Here is a 979-nt window from a genome sequence, read left to right as displayed (position 1 = left end):
GGGGGGGGAAAGGGGTTTCTTTCGCCACCTAGCTCTGGGAGAGATTGAGCGTTCGCGTCGACGGAGAGAGGAAAGACCAAAGGCGCGCGCCAGGCCGGTCGGCCTTCGGTTGGATCAGGAGCGCGGCCGCTGCAGCGGTGGCGGGCGAGTAGGGACTCTCCCACTACACGAACCCTTTGACTCTGCCTCTGCCTCTTCTGGCTCGGACGCATGTCTTGTCTACTCGACCTAGTCGGTGTGGCCCGCGGCAGGTGGGGGTTCAAAGCTCGTCCGTCGTCCGTATGGGGCCCAGCCCTGGCGCGTGCGACCGACGCTGCCCGCCCGGTCGTCCACCCTGCCCTTCAGCCGCGGCCTCGCATCTCGTCTCGTCGGGTGGAGACGACGTAGTTCGGGCCAGGCCAGGCCGGCCGGTCCGCCTGTATGCATGCCAGCCAGCCAGCCAGCCAGCCAGCCAGACAGACAGCCGCATACGACGGCCACGATGGCGTCCAACGAGGAGCCGACGGACCGGAAGAGGGAGCGGGAGGGCGAGCGGGCGAGCGGGCGAGATGAAGAGAGGAGGAGCGGTCGGTCGGTCCGCACGGCGGGTCGAAGACGAGGCAGGGAGAGAGGCGGACGCCGCCTCTCGGTGTTTGGGTCTGCTTTCGTGGACCTGACTCTTGCATCCGGGCGCGCTACCGACACGAGCCCAGACGTTCGGGGCAGGCAAGCTTGTGGGTGTAGCGTGGCAAGCCGGAGGCGAGGGGAGAAAGGGAGGGACAGATCGAGGCGATGACCTTCGGGAGGGCCAGCCGTCCAAGCCACCACAGGAGGGAGAGGGAGAGGGAGAGGGAGAGGGAGAGGGAGAGGGAGAGGGAGGGAGAGCGAAGGTCCGCGGGAGCGGTCCGCGTCGGACGGCGACTAACCTAGCGGGCGAGGGGGAGAAAGGAGAAGCGAAGCAAAAAGGTGGGCGGGCGGGGAGGCGCGGCGCGGCGCGGCC

This window comes from Pseudozyma flocculosa (assembly GCF_000417875.1).
Source record: "Pseudozyma flocculosa PF-1 unplaced genomic scaffold scaffold00020, whole genome shotgun sequence".
NCBI lineage: Eukaryota > Fungi > Basidiomycota > Ustilaginomycetes > Ustilaginales > Ustilaginaceae > Pseudozyma > Pseudozyma flocculosa.
This window is presented reverse-complemented; position numbering follows the sequence as displayed.